The sequence below is a fragment of the Eurosta solidaginis genome, unplaced genomic scaffold (assembly GCF_040869045.1).
Source record: "Eurosta solidaginis isolate ZX-2024a unplaced genomic scaffold, ASM4086904v1 ctg00001046.1, whole genome shotgun sequence".
Taxonomy (NCBI): domain Eukaryota; kingdom Metazoa; phylum Arthropoda; class Insecta; order Diptera; family Tephritidae; genus Eurosta; species Eurosta solidaginis.
In genome coordinates, this window is record NW_027136889.1 from 762,344 (window position 1) to 789,538 (window position 27,195).

Here is a 27,195-nt window from a genome sequence, read left to right on the forward strand (position 1 = left end):
GAAACCGGTTATGGGAGAAAAGTAGGTATTATGAATGTGAGTGAGATTTTTCTGCCATTACTTAGGAGTTTCTTCACTTGTTAAATTAAAGGAAATGCATCGAAATGGTTAAAGGAAATTGGAGCTCCTGGTATATTTGATGCAGCCATCCAGAAATTGCGCAAGGATTTTTTAAGAAGGCTTAAATAGATTTTAACATATGACGAAAGACGAATTCAACTCGACTTGGCCGCCAGAAAATTGCTATGTTAAATGGAAGCATGCAACTCGAGCGAATTTGTGTTATCTAGCCGTCTTCTTCTTATGCTCCTCAGCTGATATTGCTGTGGCACCAATTCATTAATAATTTTAGTGAATACCATATGAAATGCATTACTATGCATTGTTTATACTTTATTCCTAATTTCAAACGAATTCGCAACAATAATTAAGCTTTTCAATTTTTTAAACAAAATAAGAAATGCGCAACGAAATATCAATTTACAAAACAGCTGACTTCGAAAATTCGAATTTCCTATTCCCCAATTATTGTTCTCCCTAGGAGAAAAGAATTGGAGGAATTTTTCCGCGGGAATAAAAAATTCGCGAGAACAAAATCCCGAGCGAATATTTAGAATTGGGCTGCTTGTATCATCACCGTAAAACAACCATTCATAGAAATTGCCAAATCCACGTTACATACCAAGCTCATGCCAGCTTTACCCTGCACAACCAACACATAAAACCAACAACACTCTACGCTTCTAAAACGTTTTTTTGTCATAACGGTTGTTTGCTCACCTGCTAAGCTAGCGATAACACAAACGACGACATAGCTTACACAGGATCTGTGGGCATAAAAAGAACAGACATGCATACATATGTAAGTATGTACAAAGTACATATGTAGTGATAGCTGCATCGTGTAATCCTCTTTGTTTTACAACATAGCTTGCATGAATTCCATTTCAGCATGAACTAAACGAGTACACAAGGTAAAGCGTAATCCTATTAACAACCAATATCTAATTCTGAGAATATATTTAGCAATTATAGACACTTCATTCCTTTATAAACATTTTCGAAATACTTTTATTGACTTGCATCATTTTTAATGCGTATATACCACAACATCCACAGAATATATCGGATTTGAAAAAGTCATATATGTAATACTCCTATATTGCTACAAAAAGCTAAGTACATTCCCAAACATCAGAGTGCCGATATATTGCTGTTTAAACGTTTTTGTTTTTGTATTCAATAATCGAATGTACCTAAATTTTAATTTTTTCTTGTCACACTAATGCTGCTAAAATCACAAAAATTATATAGGGTGTCTTGTTTTGATTTCGAATTCAAAACACATTGCGAGCATTTTCTATTAGCAATATAGGAGTATTACATATATGGAAAAAGTACAAATATTTTTTGCTCTGAATTCATTTTCTGAGCGATTGAGTACTTTTATATGAACATCTCCAAAAAAAGTGGGCATCTTCAAATCAATTCGGTATATAACGGATAACAACCAATTTCCAGAAACAAAAAAGGCTCTCTCAGTGAGATATGTTTATTTTTCAGTTTTTCCGGTTGTTGTTGTTTTTGTAGCGATAAGGGCGCTCCCCGAAGGTTTTGAGGAGTGTTATCGATATTAAAGGTCCTTTGCCGGATATAGATCCAGTACGTTCCGCTAACAAGCAACATTTAGGTACAAGCCCTACCATCTCAAGAAAGATTTATATGACCACATTGAACCTTCTAGGCCTTTTTTTATTTTCAAATTTTTTTTTATTTTCAAATTATTCCTCACTATCTCTGAGATCGTTTGGTGTGATTTATTTGCCATAGGTTTTTTTAAAACTTTTATTTCATGATCTCTCGCTTGCTCTCTTAGAATTAACTTAATGTAAACCTAAACCATGTCATTACCAGGGCCTGCAAGTAATTGATATTCCTCATAGTTTAGAGAAAATACTGCATCCTGTGCGTATATTTTCGCGGTCATGCTGAGACTATTTCCGGAACCATTTTGCGATAATTTCTGGACTGGTAAGGGATCATTCCGGTATAATTATGAGAAATTTTTGGTACAATGTTGGAGTCATTCCGGGATCATTTCATGATTATTTCGGATTGTTGGAGATCATTTTGGAAATGTGTTGGAAACATTTAGAGCTCATTTGCACGACTGTATCTAGATCTCAACGGAATTATTTCGGAATTATTCTTGTATCATTGTGAAATAATTTCAGAGCTATTTCGAGATGATTTTGGGATTATTTCTTGCTAATTTCTGGAAAAATTTGAAATCCTTTTGTCAATTTTCAAAAAATGTATTTACGAATAAAAAAGATTTAGGGCTGTTCTTATTTTCGCCCTTGTTATCAATCTATTGTCGATAAAAATTGTTATAGAATAGTTATCGTTTTATTATCGGCCAATTTTCGACGTGTTGTTGACTTTGGGGATATGTTGCAAATTTATATGGAAAGTTTATCGTTTTTTTATAGCAAAAATATCGTTTTTTTATCAACGAATTACCTATTTTATACCAAAAATATATGAATATCAATCTATTTAGAATCGATAACAAATCGACAAACAAATCGATATTTTCCAATAAAAAATCGATAAGTCATCTAAACATAGTGGCAATACGCAAATAGCGGCCCTTTCCTTTTAAATAGTGGACACTAAATTAATGTTTCAATTTAAAGTATCGATCGTGGGATGAGATGTTGTGTTATTTGAGATATCTGGCATATATACCAAATTGAATAGTACTCATCAAGGATTCAGGTTTATAAAAGAATCAAGTAAAATTGTGTGTTGTATTCTGTCTTCAGTAAGGAGTTGAAAATAAAGTAATCAGAATAATTTCGTAAATCATATTTGACAAATCCATTTCGGAATCATGAAAGATCCTTGAAAACAATGTTTGTTGTTATATCGGCCTACTGGTTTGTAAGATCGCTCGTTCGAATCGAGCTCAAGGCTCCTTGAAAACAATATTCGGGAAAATGTTACAGTCCTCGCATACTTTTCTTTTTTCTGAATCGCAGCGAGTCTTTTCATATCAGACACATACTCGGAGTTTTTGCCAAACCACTACCCGATGGTAGGTTTACCTTTATAAGGTATTTTGATGTTGCTTTTTCCTAGGACTTGACGCGAGCACGCTACCAGTACATCATGGGGGCGGCCAGGATTTACTTAAGCAAGGTAAAGAGCAACGGGATAACCATATATTTAATTTACTTTTAAAAAAAAATGTAAGGCTTGATAACCTCCGAAGAGATTTAAGGCCGAGCTTCTCTTCCAACATGCGTCGTGCTCCTCTAATTTTTTCCTACAAATATGCAAGATGGAACCTACTTCTTTTATGCCGACTCCGAACGGCATCTGCAAACAGATGAGTTTTCACTGGCAGGTTTTCATGGCAGAAATATGCTTGTCAAACCCTGTCGAGGAGCGACCCCGCTTAGAAAATTTTCTTCTAATTGTTGCTTTGCCCAGGGCGTGAACGCAGAATCTTCGCTGTGGAGGCGGATCACGCTACCATCATACCAGGACGGGCTTATCTACTACTTCTATGAACAATTTATCAAGGGGCTTTGGCTTTCTACAAGGCTACTGCAACATTTGAGATGTTGATGGTATTGTATTCCTCCTTGCGTGTCTCAATAGCTCTTCTCTGCCGAGAGTCTTTTCAGAAACGGGAAATAAATATCCTGAGATCGTATTCTTTCACATTGGACAGGGATTTTAAAGTAAGCCTTAATATACCCATACCAGTAGTAAAACTACCGGCTCTAATTTAATTTTCCCATTTGGCTATTAAAGTGATCGAAGTATCCCTGGACTAAGGTTTTTATTTGAAACCTCTCTCAATCTCTGTGCACGCCTGGGATATTTCTGCTGTGCTAAAAAATCTCTGGTGGGTATTTAACATGATACCTGCAGAACAAGCTGTTAAGCATTCAGTGACTAGAAGTATATTTTTCAATATACTAAAGTCTACCGACCCAACTGATTGTATCTTTTTGGGGCGGTCCCAGGATTGATTGATCTAGTACTGAGCTCTGTAGAATGCCACCGTATAGAACATATTTGGCAAGTTAGTTCTTCGAGTTATTTTGTACAAGTTGGCTAAGGCTAAGGATGGCCTTCATGCAATTTAAAATTTTTTTTTAAATTTAATTCATGGGATCAGCGATATACAAATCTAGTCTAACCAAAATTTATTTAATTTTTGTGTTCTCAAATGGTATCAGATATCACAAAGTACGAATATCTGGTAAACCTCATTACGAAGCGGCAAATATCGGTCAGGCGGTTGGGGCTAATAAATGATGATGACGGTAGTAAAATATGTATGTATGTATATTTATCTGCATGAAAGCTACAATTCAAAAACAAATGATAAATGTGCTAAGTGGTCATCAAAAGCAATTTATATTTAATATTTTAAGCGCTAATTGTAATTGAATAAAATTTCAATTAAGTGCTAATTGTTGCCAACTCATTGACCGCATGTCATGGTGACTGATGACATATATGTATCTATACATACGTACCTCAAAACGTCGAGTTATGTATATTTGTGCAAGAGTACTCACATGTGTGAATATGTGTTTTAATGAATTCATTTAACGTGGTGTGTACGTGAAAACGAAATTAATGGGAAAATGCAAAATGAGATTTTTTATCTGCTTCCATGAACAATTTAACTTTATTTGGATATACAAAAGAAACTGTCAATATTTTGTCATTCAATGATTAATATGAACATATTATGATCAATAAATATTTAAACCTATATGTACTTAATCGAGAGCTTTATGCACGAAAAAAATTATGAGAAATATATGGGACAAAAATTGCAAAGTGCACCCGTCTAAAATTTAATTGCTCCGATTTCGATAAAACTAGATCAAGACGCTCCAAAATTTGTTGAGACCTCTTCCATTCTGAAGAAACGTAGTCGCGTTTTACAGTCTTCTCACTTAATTTAAAAGAAATAGAAAATTGATTTTGAGATATTTGTTTATGTATGCAAAAAATCGAAATATGATAATTCGATAGATGCTGTCTATGTTAAAGATTATAAAAATCCATTTGGAACTTGGAGGGACAACTGAATCAATTGCTGCCACAAGAAGATGCCCAAAAGAAGGTGTGCTCTCCTGTGGACCCTGGTCAACGATGACTTCCCTCAGAAGGGTATGTAGATGACCTAGTTATTTGCATCACAGGGATGCACGAGGAAACAATATTAAATCGGATACAACAAGCCCTTCGCATCATAGAGAGGTGGTGCGATACCAAAGGACTGCATATCAATCCTAACAAAACTGTCCTAGTGCCTTTCACCCGGAGAAGGAAAACATCCATCCCAGAACCATCCCTGGGTGGAACTAAAATACAATTCTCAATGGAGGCAAAATACATAGGGGTCACATTGGATAGAATCCTCACATGGAATGCTCATTTGAATGCTATCCTAAACAAAGCAACAAGAGCTTTCTTCGCCTGTACTCGATTCTACGGCAGAACATCGGGGATACCTCCAAAAATGATGTACTGGACATTAAATACTGTTGTAAGGCCAATAGTAGTTTGGTGGCAGCAGGCCAAGCAAAGAAGGGCTATAGCTTTGTGCCCCCATTCGTGTCGATTTTCGTTCTGGTAGTTAAAAACATAGAATTACTGCAAACTTTGTTAAGGTTAGAACTTTAGGAATAGTTGGCGTGGCCCTCGACCAATTTTGATTCACTCTGTCTATATAATTTGGGTAGGATAGTGTCTCTACCAAATTTCTATGTAATATCCTTAACGGCTTTTGATTTACAGCTTGTTAAACTTCCAAATTTTCTCTTTCTTAATGTGGGTGGTGCAAAGAACATATCCCAAAAATTTCGAAATTTATATTTTGCGTCATAGAAATAATTCATTAGCTTAGCGATATTCGTTTTATTTAATTTTTTCCATTTTTCTAAACTTTCGATATCGAATCATAGTCCGATTTCGCTCATTTTCAATACCAACCTATTCTGGGTCTAGACAATTTTGTGAAGATATCTCAATATTTGCTCAAGTTATCGTGTTAACGGACGAACGGATGAAACTAAATTAAATTTTTTTCGATACTGGTGATTTTGATGTATGGAAGTATAAATCTATCTCGATTCGTTTATACATGTATAAACTGCCGTTATCTAATAAAAGTAATAATACCCTGTGTACAAGTAAAGCTGGGTATAATTACTGTGTAAAGATTAATATGGGGCAGGGAAAGAAATTTTGAATCACACTGTGGCTATTTAAAAACATATATACTTGGCGCGATTCACCTCCGAGAAGATTTAGGCCGAGCTTCTCTTCCCATTGCAGTCGTGCTCCTTTTAATTTTCCTTGCGAGCTGGCGGGAAGGGAGCTAAATGTTTAATGCCGACTCCAACCGCCATTTCATAAGTTTTAATTAATTAACTCGATTAAAAACTTTTAATTTTTTTAATTGAATTTTTTTTTTAATTTTTATGTTAGCTTGCCCGGGAGTTGAACCCAGGACCCTCGGTGTAGTAGGCGGAGTACGCTATCACCGTATCACGGCAGCCACTGTGGCCTTTTTAAGCATTGCTTATGCATGTTATATAGCCCCCGTTTTCTTAAACTGCGTGAAATTTTAATAGTACAGGCTTAGCCTTTTCCAATAAATGCAAATTGTATCAGCTATTAAATATACAGAAATAAAACTTAATTATTTTATTAAGTATTTTGGAAAAAAGTGAAACTACGCGACATCAGAACGGACGAGGCAACAGCTGTACCTTAAATAACTTTTCAATGTCTTTTCTCCCGGAAGTAAGATTTTGAGCTGCTCCTCAGTGAGGATCGGTTTACTGAAAAATAACCTTGACCACTGCTATGTCATGCAAAACGATCAGGGATTTATTAACAAATCTATATTTTCGATACTGTCTTGTAAATAGTAATACAAAACTCTACGTATGGAGGAGCTTTTCGAACCAAATAAACAAAGTTGTGGATATGCTGTTTGCTGTGTCGATCTAGAAACAAATAGATCATATAGACTTTCATATCCTTTGAGATTCTGCAGGCGGAAAAAGCGTGCTCAAGCTGCAGTCGCATCAATACATATATACATTGTCAAACAGTCATTAAGATAATAATTACACACGGCACTTCACCAAAAAATCTTCTAGTGTCCTACATTTATACTAGGTTGCCGGTCATAAAAGGACGAAGGTAACCAAAAAACCGATAAGTGGGCAAAGTAGACATCTCAATTTGCTTGGGATAAATCAAAAGGTGACAGAAGTTGCCTTTGATCCATCAGGCAAGAAAAGCGTCGATGAAAGTGCGGGGATGCAGAATTTTTAAGATCATATGCAAATCCTACGAAAACTGACTTACAAACTTGCTCATAATGGGCAAACTAACTACACTCTGCTTTCTGGCATCACATGCCTATAACTCAGGCCTCATACGCAATAGCAGATGTAGGAAATGCGGGCTGCAGGAAGAAATGGTTGAGCATGTTCTGCATTTGTGTCCTGCGCTCGCAAGGCCAAGGCTTCAGCTACTAGGGGTAGCAAAGTTCCCAGAACCCGCGGCAGTAATTAAACTTGTTTCTAGAAAACTGCTATTATTTGCCAAGGGGCGGTGGTTCTTTTTATAAGCTTTTATTTACTTTCACTTGGCTGTTGTCTGTAATCAAATCTTGCAAGTAAAATTTGATAAACTTCCCGGTGTCCGATTAAGCTGATATTTATGTATGTATAACTCCGATGACAATGCAATATTGCTTTGTGAGAATTCGATAAATTAATCGATAACAGAGTTATCGGTAAATATTTGTATTCACAAGGGTACAAAAGCCTAAGTCCTCAAGACGCAGGTAACTTCGCTTTGTTTGTGTATGCAACAAACGTAGAAGTTAGGCTGTTATCGCAAAATGTTGCATACTTTTCTGCGCACTTGATTTTGTTTTACAGATTTTTGGCGATGGAACAGAACAGAGATCTGCAATGAGTAGTTGTAAACTGAACGCGACATAGGCAAACTCACAATAAAATATGATTTTAAGTTAGTTAACACTCGAATAGAAGAACACGCTTTTTATTACAACAATTAGGACTGTGATGTAAACGGTAAGATTTAATAATTTAGATGTAAAGTTTTAATGTTAAAAATATATAATTATGTAAAATATGGAATTTTTATGTCGCAGACGAAAAAGCCTAATTATCCTTAAAGGTTACAATGAACTTATAAAGTGTTATGTTGTTGTTGTTGTAGCGATTAGGTTACTCCCCGAAGGCCTTGGGGAGTGTTATCGATGTGATGATCCTTTGACGGATACAGATCCGATACGATCCGGTAACACAGCACCATTAAGGTGCTGGCCCGACCATCTCGGGAACGATTTACATGGCCACATTGAACCTTCAGGTCATCCCTCCCTCCCCACCCCCAAGTTCCATGAGGAGCTTGGGGTCGTCAGAGCCTCGTCTGTTAGTGAAACGGGATTAGCCGCTCGAAGGTGAGGTTGACAATTGGGTTGGGGAAGCTATATGTTGCGCTACACAACCCCTTGAATCCCGATAAAGGGGATTAAAGTGTTATATTTCTTTACAGTCAATTTATTTTTTACTTTTTATTTAATTTTATTAACCAATAATAAAAGCTTATTTTTAAAAAACTGTTTTTCTTTAATTTTATTTATAACATAATTCCTGGTACTTAATAGGGGATTTTCCGTTTAGTCGTCCAACAAATTCTGGTATGTGAGTCCTGTTATGTGAAGTCTTTATTGGCAAGCAAGTTCAACCTAACCCAAACCTCCCTTCGTGCGGTTAAATTTTTTTCAGTGTAAAAGATTTTTTTTCTGAATAATTTACTTGAGAAGATATTTGATTTCGGCATAAATCTCGTACAGCTCTTCGTCTAAATCGTGTTCGGTATTCTCCGTCGCGCCAACTAAAGTGGTATGCTATATAGGGGAGTATAGACTGTAAGGGCCGATTTCACCAACTCGACTTTACTTAGTTAAGTCATATTTTTTAATTTTTCTGTTTCACCACCAATGCTTAGCTGTGTCACAAATTAGAATACCTGTCAGATAGCTCATTCTCGACTACCAACAGTGTTTCTGTAGCACAAGTTTTGAGTGGAATTAAATGACAGTATTGATACTTACTTCATTATGCAAATATAGCAACCCTGCTATTGTGTGAATGCACTGGGTGGCGTGTAATTAAAAGTTAGTCAAAAATACTACTATGTATGAAACTGCTGATAGGGTTTTTGTATGTCAAATGAGTTTATTACCTAAGTTGGTGAAACCGAAAAAAGTTTGCCTCAAAACTGGGCTAACTTAAGTTCCAATTAAGTTTTAGCCTATGTCGAGATTGTGAAATCGGCCCTAAGTGTTGGTGTAGTGTGTGGTATTGCTATGCTGTATGGGGAATACAATATGTTAGCGTAAGTGCAACCACTTCACTGCAAATTAATGTGGAAACAATCTTGTTACTTGATCGAATTGATATGAGCGAAATCAGACGGCAAATTTTGGCAAGGCGTGTTATCAATTTGTAATCGAAATATCAACACTTTCTCATCGGTTTTCCAGAGGCTTGTTATCGACGAGGTATATTGAACTTGGAGGTGTTGTCGCTCGTCTATCGAAAAATCATCGACTTGTTATCGAATGGTCATCAAAATATTTTCGATTTGTGTTCAAAATTGTTCGATTTACTACCGAAAAGTAAGCAATAATTTAACCCAAATTTATAAAAGTAATCGGTTTTTTTTATATAAAAATTATCTATGTCATTGAAAATTCATCGATTTGTTATGAAATAGATACCGATAAAGCTTCAATATAAAATTGACGACACATCTGTAAACCATACCTTAACAAGCCGAATTTATTGCTTCAGTTTTGCACAATACTGTATACCCATGTAAACACCAAACTGACATCTTTAACAATTCCCTCCTTTTTACTGTTGTCGTTTAAATATAATATTTTAAATTTTATGCATTCGTTTTCTGCAGGTCAGAGTACAAAAGATCAACAGCCAGACAATTACAGTTACATTGCAAACGATACATTAAACTGAAATCGTACTGCAGCAAGGATCCGATGATATTTTTACATTCGTTCCCTTTTTGAGTTTTGCAAGAAAAGGGTTGGATGACTTTATTTGACTCCTCTTTGTTTGCTGCCAACTAAAGATTTACAAAGTTAAGCTTTCATACTGCTTTTGTTATTGTTGCTTTTGCAATTGCAGTTGCACAAATATTCATATGTTCATACTTATATGTATGTATGTAAATAAATAAATAAATATATATGAGACATTTAAAACACACAAAATTTAATTTCATGAAGTGCAATCTTGAAATACTGGCAAAACTATGGATGTTAACTTGTATGTGCAAGCACCAAATTCTGTGGTTCATACTTCAAAATATTCGACTGTAAATAACAGTTCCTAATCGTCAAATTTGCTGTATTCTCAAATATAGGAATTGAACTTATTACGTGGAAATAAAATTTCTATTTCATTGAAAATATTTCTTTATTATCGATAAGTAAATCAAAGCATATTTTGCTTTATGTATAATTTTGTTGAATTGATTGCATCTGATTTCTTAATTTATTTTAGATAGTTTATATGCACAATAGTGTGGCCCTTACTTTCCAAAGTGTTCCGATTCTCAATCACAACCCACATAAATGTTGAAATAGCCTTAAAATTTGTGTGTGCAAAATTTTAGGCCAATCAAATGGGATTCTTACATTTCCACTACCCATTACAATCACCCTAAATCATTTATTATGGGCGAAATTGTTTCTGACAAATCTCGCAAAACTTTCAACTTTGTATACCTTTCATGAACATGAAATGGTATATTAACTTTGGTCCGATATTTGTAACGTTGAGAAATATAGAATTTTTCTCAACCGATTTTTGAATTAAGCAAATTAAAATTCGAAATTTCCTTTTGCGTTCATTGTGGCAGGAAAACTTTATATATATTCGTTTATACGCTATTCGCATTTTTGTAGGGGTTCGATCAAAGATCCAAACACATTTTTGTTTCTCTATACAACAAAGGGTCACCCTAATGCACGCTAAGGTGCTTCTTATGTAAATAACATATAGTATCTTTACTAGTCTCACTCCTTTGAACAGTAACGCCGTGGTCAAAATTTCTCATATAAATTCGGTGCCCGATATCAGACATTTGAGATTTGTTGCACAGGGGTCATACACTGAAAGAAAAAGGACTGGTCGAATCCACCGAAATACGGGTCAATTTCTGTAAATTTTTATCCATCGCAAAAAGATGTTGAGTCAACTGCGCAAAAATCGTTGATTCGTAATTGGCCGTTTTAGTAGTCAAATGAACAAACAAATTTGTTGCGACAGCTTTGTACGAAAGTACCTATGTTGCGGCATTTGCAAGGCAGATGAGTTTTCACTGAGATCCTTTCATGGCATAAATACACTCGGAGTGCTTGCCGAACAGTGCCGAGGGGCGACCTCGCTTAGGAAAATTTTCTTCTAATTGAAAAACTTTATTTCTAAAATTTATATGTTGCTTTGCCCGGGGTGTGAACCAGGGTCTTCGTTGTGGTAGGCGGAACAGTGCCGAGGGGCGACCTCGCTTAGGAAAATTTTCTTCTAATTGAAAAACCTTATTTCTAAAATGTTTATGTTGCTTCGCTCGGTATGTCAACCCAGGGTCTTCGGTGTGGTAGGCGGAGCGCGCTACCATCACACCACGGCGCCGCCATATACATACGTAAATATGTGCATACATATAGTACACAGCATACATAAGTACAAAGTAGAGAGCACAGTGAGCATAAAATTCTCTATGAAATTTCCTCATGTATTTACTGTTGATCGCTGTTGAAATGACCAGTGAGATCAGTTGTGTTAACAAAAAAATCTTAGACTGATTAGGAATCTGTCAATTTTACAGAATTTTATTAACTTAAGAGCGACAATTTCTCTTCTGTTGAAATAATTAAACTAATTTGTTCGCTTGACAAAGAACTCGGTCGAATTAACCATATTTCGATCAATTTCACCGAATCTCCGTTAAGTCAAGAACAACAGAACCGATTTGTTGATTTTACTAGCACCATTCCTTTGAGTGTAGTAAACATTTTTATATAGAGAAAAACCAAATATAACCAAAACCAGTACTTAAAAAAATTATATCACATACAAATTTTACCTCCACAGGGTAATCTAAATGTGAACCTCTATACAACTCGCTATAGCGGCATTTAACAACGGACCAAAATGTGTATGGGATATCGGCGACGACACTGAAATTCTTGTCAAATAGACAGTACAAATCAAAACCTTATATCAGAGAAAACAGTTATTTCAATTTTGAATTGGATTTTGTGAAATAAAGAGCGTCTAGGCTGCAACAAAATTTTTATAAGTTTTGACCTATTAATTGTCTTAATGATGGGTCGTCTTCGTCTTCGGTAAAATGTGATTTACCATATTTAAGGATTTTTACGTTGACTTCTTTAACAAGCCTCGGCCTTAGATCTCTTCGGAGATTATCGCACCTTACATTTATTTTTTTTATTTTTTCTTTAACAAAACTTTATTATTTTGAGTCGCCAAGTGAAGACACAACGTTGAGCACTGTAAGACACCGCTCAACCGTATCTGAGCTGTATACAAATATTATATGTGATATTTTTGATCTGATTGTGAAACTGTTTGAATGGAGACGACAGGAAAATTCACTGATTAACAAGAGTCACCCTTACGCATACTTATATTATACTTGCGAACTTTTCATTCTCTAACACATTCTCTTCTACTTTTCCTTACATTTTTCTTTTAATCCTTGTCCATCTCCTATTCCATTTATCTCTTTCTTATTCCCGTTCCAACTCCCACCTCCACTCCACTCCTCCTCCACATAGCGGCTACGCTGGCATTAAGACGGCAGCTCTCGCTCTGATGGAAGGATCAGGTGAAAAACTATTTCAATTTCAATTTGTGTTACCATAAAATAAGTAGGTCCCGCCCCGCCAATTTGAGCTCGACTCCAAATGGAAGGGAAGCTCGGCCTGAATCTCTTCGAAAGAACAACGCGCCCTGTATTTTCTTAATTTGGTTTGTCCTTATAAATAAAGTATGAAAAAAATCTTCCTCAAAGCACACTTTTCTATAAAACCAATATTTTTCTTCATCTTGCCAATAATCTTCACTTAAAGAGTTGACAAATAAGCTCAGATAAGCTAATCCTTTAAATGCACGTTCACACGGCTTTCAATGCCAATGTTTAGATATTACCAAATAGTTTTTCTAAATTACTTTTGCGTTTTCTGTTGCTGTGCACTAAACCGGCAAGTAAGAATCGTTGGAGACGGCGACTTCTGGCAAAGCGCTATCGAAAATGGTGGAAAAAAAATTAACGTAAGTGAATGGAAAGTTGCACGAAGCAAGGACGTTAGCGTGCTTAGAAGTCACGGTTTTCAGTTCAACCAGCAAAGCAACTGCGTGCGCAGCCAATAAGTGAGCAAATAAATACCTCAATTTCATATTCCGAACTTATCGCTTCACTGATATCTAACGACGTTACGTGCTATAGAATCAATTTCAGTATAAAAACAACTTGCAAACCAAGCCAACCAAGGAAGTAAGGGAAAACGAGTGAAAACCTTAGAGTGCCAAAGACGTAAAAATAATGAAAAAACAACTAAAGAGCTTTAAATTTTGGTTGGAAACGGATATTGTATACCTTGTTGTAAACCACATAGCTTTTAACGAAAATTACCTAATATGGTCTTTTTTACTAAAGCAACGAAAATAAATACCCAATTAGACTTGAAATCAACATATTTAGCCTTGCTTTGGTGAAGAATGTGGAGATAAGAAGGTTGGAATTAAATTCCACACCTAAGCTTTTTTCCATCGATAGAGAACCTTCAATATCAAATGTTTTGTACTTTCGTTTCTTCCACTGCAATAAAAATTTCCTTTTGAGGGCTTCCATTAGATATGAATGTATACCAAATCCAATGTTCATTCATGCATTAGTTGGCGCTTAGCCGCCTGAGCGATTTTGGCCGTTTCGTAACCAGTGAAGCCAGCTATCCTTGCTTTGATATAACTGACGCAAATTGGAAGCACCGAGTGAGGTCAAGTATTCCTCTACCTTCCTCTCCCAACACATTAAAGGTCACTCCCTTCCTATGCTTCCAAACTGTTGTATCGACTGAAATACTTTCTTGGCCGGAGCGTTTTCATTTATGCGCATAACATGACATAGCCAGCGAAGCCTTGGGTTTTTATTCGCCGTACTATCTTCATATCTGCATAAAGCTCATAATTTTATCTTCTTCGATAATCGCCATCAACATCACGGGTAGGACCATAAATCTTCTGGAGAGCTTTTTTCTCGAACACTCTAAGAGTTATCCCATCTACTCCGTCCAAAGTAGCACTAGTTGATAAGAGTTCTTTTCGGTTAGATAATTTAATAATGATTCCTGAACACACAAAATACTTCGCAGGATTCGAATTCATATCCGTCGACAGTGACGTGGCTGCAAAGGCGCGAATACGCAAATTCTTTCTTGGATGACACCAAGTACTTTGTCCTTTCGTTTATGTATCTAGTCCAGAGAAGGCAGAACTCACAACCCATTTGTTAAGGCCTATTATATCAATGTCATCAGCATACGCCAGCAATTATACGCTTTCATAATAGATTTTACCATGACTGTTTAGTTCTGCTGCTGGAATTATCCTCTCCAACACTATATTTAAGAACTCGCACGAAAAGGAGTCGCCTTGTCTGAAGCTGCGTTTGGTTTCGAATGGCTCGGAGAGTTCCTTCCTAGTCCTAACGGGGCTGGTTCTGTTTCCCAACGTCATCTGGCAGAGCCCTATTAACTTTGTAGGAACTAACATTCAGACCTAGCTCGACCAGCTGATTTTGCGGCTATTGGCTTGGTTTGCAGGACCGCCTTTCGTGTTGATTGGGCGGAGTACACTCAAGCTGAAGTCATTCGCAAATCCGACTATATTTTACATAGGAGTTGATGCATTTTTTACCAGCTTTAGCCTTCATGTTTGAATAGTTTGGCGGGTATTCCGTCATTACCTGGCGCCTTGCAATTTTTTAGCCGAGATATTGCCATTCTTACTTCGTCATGGTCAGGTGCCAGAATGTGTTTTCTAACATCGGCGATTTGGGAATTGGGCTCGCCTTCTCCATCGATAGCTACCAATGGGGAGAAGTTTTCCAAACACAACTTTAGCACATTCTGTACGTCAGTGACCAGGTCGCCATTATCGTTCCTGCAGGAATCTGCTCCGATCTTGAAACCTTCTTTCATCTGCCGGATTTTTTGGGCATTATTCCTATCAGCCAGCATCTGAAGCTCCTCGCACTCACGCCCTTCTGCCTCACGATTTGTCTTCCTAAAAAGGCGTATCTCTCCCTTATTCGAGTCACGGCAACGCTCCAATACCCCGCGCGTGGCTGCGCCTGTACGTAGCGTGACCCCATATACAGCGACCTTCTTTTTCGAAGCAGTGCGACATTCTTCATTATACCAGTTGTTTTTTCGGACTCGCTGGAAATCTGATGTCAGCGGTGGCGGTACGTAATGAGAGAGAAATATGCTCCTTCTGCTCGGTCACATTGTCAGGTTGATGTCATTGCGTGCATTTTCTTTCCTGCACAAAAGCGTGTATGTAACTTTTCTGCCACAAGGAACTTCGAACTCGTAGTGGGCGGACATCCAGGACACTTGTGCAATGTCTGCCGCAGATCACTACGTGATCGATCAGGGGATAGCCAAGTAGCTTGGTGTACCTTTCGAATCACGACAAGGCGCTCGCTCACAGCCGTGAACGAAAGAACTTGGCGTGAAATTTTCTTCCCAACACAAAACCAACACCTTTGCTCCGAATTTCGCGTTTGTTCATATGCCCACTGTAGTAGACGTCGCAAGACCCTATCACTCTTCTGTCTTGCCTCATCCATCGTGCTTCCTGTATGGTGGTGATGTCGGCCTTTGTCTTGGCAAGGATATCAATCATCCGAAACAGCAGGGCATCGGCACACACTCCTAAAAGGGTTCGATCATTTCAGGTTCATGCCTTCAGTCTTTTGGATTGATGTTCACCACAATATGGAAAAATCTACTCAGCCTCATAGGGTGATGCTAATCGAGGTGAACTGACCGTTTATTTTCTTCTCGTTGGGAGTCAAACCGATCCGACCGATCGGGCTCATATATATATTTGATCACCGCGATACCATAGGCCAATGAATGTATCTCGTGTATGATGAAGTCAGAGCATGCAATGTGATTTGAGAAAGTGTCACGGTAACTGTTCCAGTATTACAGTTAGTTAGTCTTTTAGGCACGGTGCAGGAAGAACGCATATTATAGAAAACCAGATGTCTGGAAAATGGGATATAAAAAGGCTTTAATGGATAAATGTCCGCGTATTGAACCCATAGTTCAACGTACTGCCGGTAAGTTACGTGAAAGAGAGATGTATTTAGAATTAAATGAATATCGTTAAGTTGATATGATCTCAATTTTGATCAAAACTCTTTCATTGAAGCATGTACAGCTTTTGGCAACCTGCTTTGGAGCACAGAAGGCTATATATGTTATGCGTGGACATTTAAGAGACTACTGGTGCTCTTTCCCATTTAAAAAATGCTAAAGTAAACAGAAAGAAAATAGAAAATGGGCACGAAGAAAGTAAACACGGCAAATTCGTAGCAATAAAATAAATAAAATGCAACACGTTGAGCGAATCAGATAAGAGTAAAGCGACAACGGCACAGAAAAAGTACAACACATTATGCTGCTAGGCAACAAAAGCAACAACAAATGAAGACGACAAGTCAGTGCAGATGTTACAACTTGAAGTCATGGGTCACATTGGCTGGGACACCTACACTTTGCAAATAAACAAACAAAAATCTTGCGGCAAATTCGTTTGGCGGCCACAAACCGACAACTCTGAGCAATGCTGCCAGCACTTGGTCCGCGTTTTTGTTTTTGTTTGCCAAGTGAATGGCAAGAAGACACTAACGATGGGGATAGCGAAGCACTTCAATTGTGAAACAAATGCAAGACTCAAGACTCTGTTCGTGTAGCCAGCATTTTAGTGTTTACTGCTTTGGTTGACTTTGTCTTTACGCCAGAGGGTCGCGCTATAACGACTGAGGTCGACTAGCAATGGCGGAGAGTTCCCATGGAATTTATTACGTGCAAATGTAAATAGCGGCACGTTCTGCATTGAAGATAAATGTGCAGCTGTCAAGCGGACAATAATGCCAACATAACGGTAGTAGTAGTGACAACAATCGGGTGGTACGCAATAACATCATACAAACAATATTATGTATGTTTTATATATTTAACACCAACAATACAGAGGAATTTAACTAAAAGACAAGGAACAAAACAAACAAGTCATGAAAGGATGTTACTCGTAAAACACGAAAGGTGGCAGCACTTAAACTGGCGCACAGATAGTTAATAAAAGAAAAAATTCAGTCGCGTAGGTATTTTCTTACTCTTTGAATATTCCAACGCGTCATCTGCTCATTTGTCATACCCACTTCATTGCTTCTACGATTACTTTACCATGGTTATATCGTTATTGTTTCCAAAAATAACTATCGCATTGTTTACATTTGTCGGTATTGTCGTTTTAATCCCTTTTGTTGTGATTGTTATTTTAAATGGTAGAGCGTTGGAGAAGCTAGAGAGAAAATATTACAATAGACATAGGAATGTACGAACTGCAGTTTCAGCCGGTGCTAATAGAATGTCCTTGCAACTTCCGATTTTTTTCAAAACATCCACAGAGTTCATTTGCAGGTATCCGTTTGTGAAACTTCAGCGTCGAGCGCTTGTGGCAGTTTATTTTAAATGGAGATATACATACAGTTACCATATTATGAAGCTCAAGAGTGGCGGCACATTCGTTCAACCAGACTACTTCACACTAGTACTCAACGAACCGTTTACTTTCTCTGATGAGCTTAAGTAGGAGCGAAAGATTCGCCTTCCCAAACATGTATACAGAAATATAACAAATCTTGGTTTCAGACCTGGACACGGGCGGAAAAAATTATGAATCTAATCTTCTCCCTCCTCATGCCCACAACTTCTGCAGATGGATCTTGTTGTATGCGGAGCGTCGGCACAAAAGCGCAATAATCTGTGATAACACCGATAAGAACTCAAAGAGCGGATATCGTAAGCTTGAGAAGGAAACTAGTTCCTCTCTTTTCCAAAAATTGTCATAAGAACCTTGGGACCACGAAATCCTTTCGGTTAGTCTGCAGCAAGTCCGTTGCTTTAATCTCATATTCCCAGTCCAGTGATTTAGCAAAAAGAGATATTTAGATGTCTAATGGACACCAGCGAGGCTCGACACTGAATTCGTATGCCTTTAAGGCGAAATTGCTGTCGAGAAAAATTGTCGCATTGGTGTCTAAGACCGTACTGTCCTGGAGCAGTCTAGCTTTCTCTCTTGGCATAGACCTCATCCTGGAAAAACTGCATGTGTCAGGAAGTCAGAACGAATATTTTACATGCAGATATTTGGAAGAGTCCACCTACAGTTTTTTGACATTTTCAAGCCATCTGCGTATATTTTAACGCCCCTACTATGGTGGAAGCCGTCATCTCACTCCTCCCTCGAATATTACCTTATGTTCTGCCCCGGAACCCAACAACAGCCGTGATGTGGTCGATTTTTGAGGAAAAATTAGCTAAGATCTCGTTAAGCCGTCTCCTGCAATGTCATCTTATATGATCGAGTGACCGTATTTGCTTGATTTTGCTCTGGCGCTTTGGCATCTGCGCTAGTGCAGACGGCGTACATAACTCGAAACTGTGAGGGTCTTTGTCTATCGTGGTAAATCTTATAGTTCACGAAAGCGACCGCTTGACCTGCACTCGTGAGACAGTGAAAGCAATCGAAGGCAATACACTCATAAAAAGTCGCAACGAGAAGTGCAAACGTCTCAGTCCCTGAACTATGAGGCAAGCTAACCGAAATGAAAGAACGCTGACCTCTAGATCTGCATAGCAGGGCAAATTGGGAAGATTTAATATCGCAAAATCGTAAAACTCAAAAGCTGCAAAACAGAAACACAGTTGCAAAGCAATCCCTGGCTATCGTAATAAATCTGCAGCAATTCCAATTAGGTGATGCCAACCGAAAGATGGAGATGCATAGAAAGGAAGCTGATTAGTAGTGTGATTACAATGATCCAAAATATACCATATAAACCGCTATCGGCCTTTGAAACAGTGGGATGGTACGATGTAGTGAAATTGATGAACGAATGACGCTTAAGAAAGAGTTGCTGTTGGTGGATTGAGCACAGACCTTCATTACCAAAGGGGATGGTTCGTACACAACGGGTGGCGACGGCGAAGGAAGCAAACGAAGCGCTGCACTAAACTTAATAGCAAGAAAATTTCCCAACTGATACAAAAAGGTGCCTGAAAACAGAAAAAAGTAAATTCAATTATGTCGGACCAAATAAAATGGAAATTACCACACCAACACGACGCCAAGCTTTCACTCTATTGAAAAAATTCATGCGCTCCAGCAAAGATGAAAGCATATTTCGCAATTTAATAATTAAATTCTCATACTCTAATGATGTATTGGAAATACTACATCCACATGCATAAACATAAGTACAAACATGAATGGGGGAGGGAATCAGAAAATGACTTTTGTACAAGAGCAATGTATTAGACGGGAAACCACGTTTCCAGATGCAATGGTGAAGGAACGAACAAATGCAAAATTATAACGAAAGAGCACACTGTTGGATTCTAAACAGACTTACGTAGATTCAAAAGATCAACTGGTTTGCGGACGTAAAATAATATATATGAATGCGACAGGTGCTATCTAGACCATACAAGACTCGCTGTGCAACAAAAACCAACTGAATGGCATGCTGCACTTCGCTAAATTTAGTCGATGCTTACAGGTCTCGTGCGTGTCTTGCAAAGTAAGGGAGCAAGAGGAAGTGCATGAATAGTTTGGGACTTCATACATAAACGGTTTTCAAAATTGAATATTCATGCACAAAATTATTAACCCTTGCGGCACTTAAGGGATGTACGTACTTAAAAATTTATATCGACATATTTAAAGCTTAAAATGAAATATTCACACTAATGTGAGGTATGCAAGCCGAAAAGCGAGAAGTGACTATTTTTTCTTCTAAAATCTAACATCGGAATACAGTAGATATCAAGATCTAATTTGCTAAGGATGAGTATGACTATTATTATTATTAGGCCTGGAAGCACTGCAATCTTTGTTTGGCCTGGGCAGTCAATCCAGTGACGTCTGAAGTCTTTTGTTTCCCAGTTGCTTATGGTTTCCATGGTGTGTGCTTTTCTGAGTCCACAAAAGGGCTCTGGACCATAGAATTCTGCTGTAGCACTCTGCAAGTTCATTGCCTTCATGTACCTGATGTCCGGGAACCCATTCTAACAAAACCTTGTTTTTGGCTCCAAGGTCATTCAGAATTTCAATGCAGTCATCCACTGCTTAGAGGTAACAGTGTAGGATTGCAAGGCACGAAGGGCTGATAAGTAGCCAAGTTTATTGTAAAATCCATGTTGTTGTTGTTGTTGTTGTTGTAGCGATAAGGTTGCTCCCCGAAGGCTTTGGGGAGTGTTATCGATGTGATGGTCCTTTGCCGGATACAGATCCGTTACCCTCCGGTACCACAGCCCGACCATCTCGGGAACGATTTATATGGCCACATTAAACCTTCAGGCCATCCCTCCCCTCCCACCCCCAAGTTTCATGAGGAGCTCACTAGAAGGTATTAGGTCCCGAATTGCTCTAAGCCTAAGGGAAATGCGACCCTTCAGGAGAAACTTTGTTCCAAATATCTAAGAATCGTTCTAGACACTTAGTTGTCGTGGAAGCTCAATGCAGAACAGAAAGTGAAGAAGTCTGGGGTACTAATAAACGTACCTCAAAAAATTAGAGCGGATATGGAGGTAATCAATGCTAAGCATAACGTGAGCCCTTAACATAGCACTAACGGCTGCAACGAGACTAAATGCCTCCGACCAGCTTCAGCGTAGACTATACGGTCATAGTAGTATAACATTATCAAATATTGGACGGATAGACTACTTTGTTCCCTACCTACCTACAATCTATCATAGCGCAACATAAACAAGTTTGTTAAAGTGTAGCCAAGCCTTGGAAAGAATCGGGATAGGGAGAAATATACATGTATGTTGGTTCCTTGGCAGATTGGGTGAGACTTGAAGAAGGCGAGAGAGACGTGATGGACCAATCAGGAAAGACGTGAAGACAAGCGGGTGGCCCCAAAGTATCCAAGATCATTTGCAGATCTTACAACCTTAGACTAACATAGTGACCATAATAACTAAAAAGAGGAGACTGTAGGCTCATGATATGACCTCACGTGCTTTTATATTAGGCCTTGGCAGCGAAAGCAGATGTAGAAAGTGCGGGTTGAAGGAGGAAATGATGGAGGACATTTCATGCTCGTGCCCGAGCTCGCAAGACTAAGACTCCAGTTGTTAGTGATAGCACAGCTGTCAGATCAAGAAGCATTAAGACCCTAAAAAGCTTCTAGTATTTGCCAAAAGGACGAGGTTATTTTATAATCTAGGTGCAGGTTTCTGAAAGGGTTTTTTTTAGCTTGGTCGTTGAGCAAACTTCTGTTCTATATGAGATTCTTATAGAACGGCCAGTTCCACCTGACATAGTAAAGACCAATTTCAATTTAACAAAACCAGTTTTGATGTTCAATATTGCGAAAGAAATATATCCATGTAATACAAATATAATAAACTGTTCGGTGGTACTTACCCTTTTAGCAGCATTGTTTTAATGATGCAATCTTCTGATGATGCGACCCAAGTAAAACTGGTAGTGTTTTTGGGCAGCGGTGTATGGCAATAGCAGTGATATAAAACAATGCCGATAGGCAGAACTTAGTGCATGTACAACAACAATCGTATATTTCTAATTAAAACTCCGTACATCCGCTGAGTGGATTGGAAGGTGCAGGATTCCAGCAAAGCTGAAGAAAATCTAAAAATAAAAAAAAATTGATTTGTGAAAAGTTTTGTAACAGATATGTAATAGCTTAGTTGGTAGTGGAAGCTACTGCAAATCAGGTGCATGTTGGGTCGAAACCAGGCTAACGCCGACTGGATTTTTTTTTTCTAACATCTAGTTTCAGATTAGGGTTCAAATTTTGAACTGTGTGTATTTATACCAAGCTGTACTTGTACACAAGGTATTACAACTCTGGTTGGTTGTAAATGTACAAAAGAATCGAGATAGATATAGACTTCCATATATCAAAATCATCAGTAGCGAAAAAAAATTTTATTTAGCCATGTGTGTCCGTCTGTCCGTTAACACGATAATTTGAGTAAATATTGAGATATCTTCACCGAATTTGGTACACTAGCTTATCTGGACCCAGAACAGATTGGTATTGAAAATGAGCCAAATCGATGATAACATTTTGTAAAACACTAAAACCTTATTATTTAGTAAATAATACACCTAGAATGATGAAATTTGACGTGTGGACTGATATTGAGACTCTCGATAAAAATAAAATTTTTTTTTTAAATGGGAATGGCACTGCCCATTTACAAATATTTTTAATCATAAATCAAAAATCGTTAAACCTATCGTAAGAAACTTCGGCAGAGAGGTTGCCTTTACTATAAGGAATGCTTTGAAGAAAAATTAACGAAATCAGAACCATTAAGGACGACGCGCACTTTTATATAAGCGATTTTTAAAAGAGTCGTGGACGAATAAAATAAGCTATATTTCTTTGGAAAAAAGGACTTTATATCAATGGTATTTCATTTCCCAAGTGGATTTATAACAATAAATAGGAAAACATTTAAATTTAAAAAAATGGGCGTGGCACCGCCCTTTTATGACTAAGAAATTTTTTATGTTTCGGTAGCCATAACTCGAAGAAAAATTAGTTCAGAATAGAACCATATGTATATGTATTACTGAGCAGCCTTGTAACACTATTAAGCACAGAAAACAAACAACAACAGCATTTCAAGTGTACAGCTGGGTATGTAATGTTCGGTTTCACCCGAACTTAGACTTCCTTACTTGTTTATTATAACCATGGTTGCAGTGCAATCCTCAATAAATTATCTTTCTATTTCAAGCTTCACTAGCACCGTCCTATGATGACTGTTAATGGAGTTCAGAACGGTGATAGTGCTATGCACTTTACGGAAGTGATGCTGATGGCTGGACAACCGAACAAACTCCATTTAATTGAGGGAATCATAACGGCTTCAAACGTTTTCGTTACTGAATAAAGGGATAATATCGGTAGATACTGGCTGTTTTCCGGTCTTTGGTAGTGGGTTTATCCTTGCCATTCTCCCTTATACTTGAATGGCAAAAACTTTTAACGACAAGTAGAAAACATGTGCTGGGCTGCTGGTGCCGTCATAGCCAAGGTGTTCCATCTAAAATATCTTAGTTTTAATTTTAATCCTGACATTTCAAGAATATAATTTAAAATGTTAAACCAAAATGTTCCTATTTAAAATAAGTCATATAAGCTCGTTTCGTTTTAGATTAACCAGGTCGGCATTTAAAAACAAAAGAAAATGTTGTCATATACATAGTATGTATATATGTGTACGAAAAAGTTTAAGACTTAAACCAAAATCTTCAACCGTATATAAATTAGATTACAATCTCCTAGCTTTCATTTTCCTAACAAATATTTTCGCTATATATTCTATAATTTTCTTACATATTTAGGCCTGCCTAGCATCAAAATCGAATTCGCAGCATTATTATTAGCCTCAAAGTGAAGTAGCATACATGAATTTGTACGATACAATTAAAACGAAACGACCAAGCATTGAAATTAGTATCAGACTGCTCAACATGACGACAACCGCAATTGAAACCACATTTGTCACTCGCCAGGTGGCGTCTACATCAATCGCATTAACAAAAAAGTCAACCAAATCAAAAGCAAACCGAGCAAACCCACCAGCGACACAAACACCAACAACAACACAAGCAACGCCAACATTAACAGAAACACCGGAAAGACCACAAGACCAATGCTCAAGGAGGACCGCATTAACATCTGCAAATAAAACAACAAAATCTTCTGTACATATCAGCCAAACCCCGTGCATAGCAATAAACAAGACTGGATGCCGCTTGTGGCAACTATTCAATGGTACACATTTGGTAATTACAGCGACAGCATTACAACAATGCACCGCAGTGCGATGGCAAATGTTGGTGGTATTTCTTATATGTAACTGTACTGGTGAGGTTTATAACGATCCTCATATATATGTGTGCATTCATACTTTTACTATTACTTATATGTATTTGTTCATGTATGTGGTTTCGAGCATGACTGTAAGTGTGCGTGATTTGCTTTTGAAAAGTTCTGCAGTACGAAAGTTGTTTAAGTCCAATTAAAAAAAAACCATTTACGTTGTATACAAAAACTTATGTCTTAAAACCAATTCAGAAGCTTCGCTAAATAGTTAAACTTCTTGTAAATTAGTTTAACTAAAAATGTAAGTTTGAAGTTGGGTAGGGCCATTCTGACTAGTTAAGCTTAAAGCACAGCAAATTCACGGACTGTAACTTCGAATCCAAATTCGAAGTATTTGGAGCATAGTTTGTCATTTCAAGAACAATTACCTCGCTTTATATTTTGACAGTGAACTTATAGCAATGATTTCCTGTAGTCTTTACACTCTGGACTCCCCATCCAGCTGTCTGGCAATAAGCAACAGTCTAGTTTCCTAGGTGCTCGATGAAGACGTATGTGCAACAACGCTTTTTTCAATGGTGTCTGTCAATGTTTGGCGCATAGTGATGGTAGTATATGGTCGACGGAAGAGTTCTGAAGCCGCACTAATAAAGAGCGCTGATAGTTTACTTATTTTGTAAGATCCCCCTACTTCTAGTCTGTACAAAGAACACTTAGATTCCAAACGTTAAGCATGCACCATACATATTTTCCGCAAAAGCTGATGCATGCGACCTACCAACTCCTTACCGCCTTATTTTAATATTTTTGCAGGCAATATATCAGCATCTCCGGGCTTTATAATCTGATTATTACCATCTGACTTCGTTATGCATGGGTGGGAGAACATTAATTCCATCATCATAGATTGCGCGCTTAGGTACATCATCAATTCTGGACTTCAAATCGCTTTCTCCATACAAGAGCACCGATAAGTGTCCCATCCATAATCTTAGCACTTATCTGGATATCGGCCGTTTTGTTTTTTGTTTTTTTGTTTTTGGTCAAATTCACGGGCGTCATTTAAGTCTTTCTGTCTATGCCTTTCTCTTTCTGTTAATACAACTCGCTTCCCATTTTAAGTCGCTGTAGCGCTCGCACACTCTTTTTGTTGCGTTCGCTTTCAACGTTGCCCTGTAGGCAGCGTCGTTTGTTTCAGCTGCAGCGCGGTACTCTTCATCGTACCAGTTATTTTTTCGTGGTCGCCGATAACCATATTTTTTTCTCGGCGGCGGTATGAAGTGCTCTAGAGTCTTGCTCCCACTGCTCTTGCATTCCATCGGATTGACTCTCATAGAGCAGGTGTTGGAGTGGATTTGTGATATCATCAGAAGTCTGCAACTTTTCGACGTATATCTTTGTTTCTATTTATTATTTTTATTTTTTTTGTTTCTTATGATTCAAGTCGATGTTATGTCCTCGAATCGTCCGTACGTCTAAAACACTAAAGTCATGCCGTTCATTTATTATAAACTTGGTCGATTCTTTTAAATGTACCTCGATCGGTTTACAGTTATGAAGCTTAGTGAATATTTTTATGTATATATGTACCTAGACCATACCACGCTTATCATATACAGCGACTTGAAATGATCCAGAAAAAATTTTTGCGTTTTGGGCTCCGGTCATTACATTTTCAGGATCCCTCACCATCTTGCTACACTAGATGTCTACTTATAAGACTGAAGTCCCTGGATAGTAGAAGATCTATTCTAGCGCGGACATTTATTTACGATTTGATAGGGGCAGGATTGACTCGTTGTTTCTTTTGGAGCGTATTCGCTTCAATATACCATCTACAACACTTCGAAATCATGATATTTTTTATTGGATAGAGCCAGATTGACATCGAATCAGCGACATTCGCCTATTGCTAGGGCATTGAAGGAATTCAAACTTCTTACTAATGCCGGGAAATAGATTTTTCAGTAAATAAATCAAAGTTTAAACTTCTACTAAATGATTTTGTATGGTAGATAATATTTAAGCTAATGATTTGTAAATAGTCTGTAAGGATATTTTAATTTATCCTAGATTTACTTTGAAATAAATAAATAAATAATGGATATGACCATGTTTCGAGCACCAGCGAAGTCGAATAGCCTTAGTGTATAATGAGAGGTTTCACCATGAAGGCTGAACTATTCCCATACGGCGTTAAAGTCGCCTAGATCGCCTTTCGTATAACGGTAGGAGCAGCGCTCGTGTGTGCGTTCTAGGCACTCGTAGAACGTACCTTCCACTTTCGTCCTTCTCCTTCGTCGGTGTATCGAATATTTAACAATTTCGCTTTTATTCGACATTCGAAACATGGAGCGGGTGAAATATATATGTAGATCACTTTTTTATGGTCCGGTAATGTAAGCCAAATATACTAGGCGCTAGGCGATTAGGTAAGTTTCTCTTTAAGGTCGTGCGTTTTCACACCTTTCTTTTCATCATTTTGGTCATCAAAGTACAGAATTCTCGCAGAATTCTTAGCACACTCTGACATATTAATTTAATTTCCTTTATACTAGGTACAAACACACACCAAATTGGCAATTTATACCATTTGGACAATTTGTTACGCAATTTGTCTTATAATAAATTGTAGTAATAAATTGCCAATTTAAACAAAAATGCCTAGTAAATTGTTTCAAACTGCAAATGCAAATGCAACCTTGTAAAGAGTGTTTATTGAGTAGATTTAAAAGTCAGTTGCGCATAGCTCAACTATGTGGTTGGCTCATCTCATCAGCTGATTTTATATTTTTCATTTCACTGGAGTAGGGATTT

The 27,195-nt window shown here is 37.6% G+C and overlaps 1 pseudogene; it reads left to right on the forward strand.

Moving 5' to 3' along the window:
- Window positions 1-27,195, forward strand: part of LOC137235666 (opioid-binding protein/cell adhesion molecule homolog) — a 121,035-nt pseudogene that overhangs the window by 31,597 nt on the left and 62,243 nt on the right.